The sequence below is a fragment of the Ammodytes marinus genome, assembly GCF_949987685.1.
Source record: "Ammodytes marinus genome assembly, contig: scaffold_210, whole genome shotgun sequence".
In the NCBI taxonomy this organism is placed as follows: Eukaryota; Metazoa; Chordata; class Actinopteri; order Uranoscopiformes; family Ammodytidae; genus Ammodytes; species Ammodytes marinus.
In genome coordinates, this window is record NW_027648587.1 from 44,313 (window position 1) to 45,000 (window position 688).

A 688-nucleotide genomic window follows, 5' to 3' on the forward strand; every position below is an offset into this window, starting at 1 on the left:
TCATTAAAAACAGAGTGATACTAGCTTAGAAAGAGTATATGTGGATAAGGGCTGTCTGTCACTTTCCATTTGGAATTTGGATATTCAATCAAATGAAAAGTTCATATTTGAACTGTGAGTTTGTTGTAGTTTAAGAATAGATAAGAGTTTTAAGATTCATTTTATAGTCCCGGAGGAAATTTGTCTTTAGACACATTCAGTAAACTGCTGTTTAAAATACAAATAACATACAGTGCATAAACAGACTATCAACAAATACACATGAAATTAATGTGTGATATTTCAAATTACATTGACCTTGATTTTTTTATAAAAAGTGACAGTTCTTATGTGGACACTTGGGGAAAGTATTGAGAAGCATCTAGGTAGCATTAGAAGTATCGTGAAGTCACACATCAGTACATCACGCGCACACACGCGCACACACACACACACACACACACACACACACACACACACACACACACACACACACACACACACACACACACACACATAGCAGTCAAGGAAAGCAGAGTGTTTTTAGCTTAGAATGCTTAGGTAATTTTGCTGATTTTGATTAGAAGTAGCGTGTGGGGTCTGTCGTGTCAAACATCTGTATGTCAGTCAGACAGTCAGTCAGACAGACAGACAGACACACACACACATACACACACACACACACACACACACACACACACACACACAC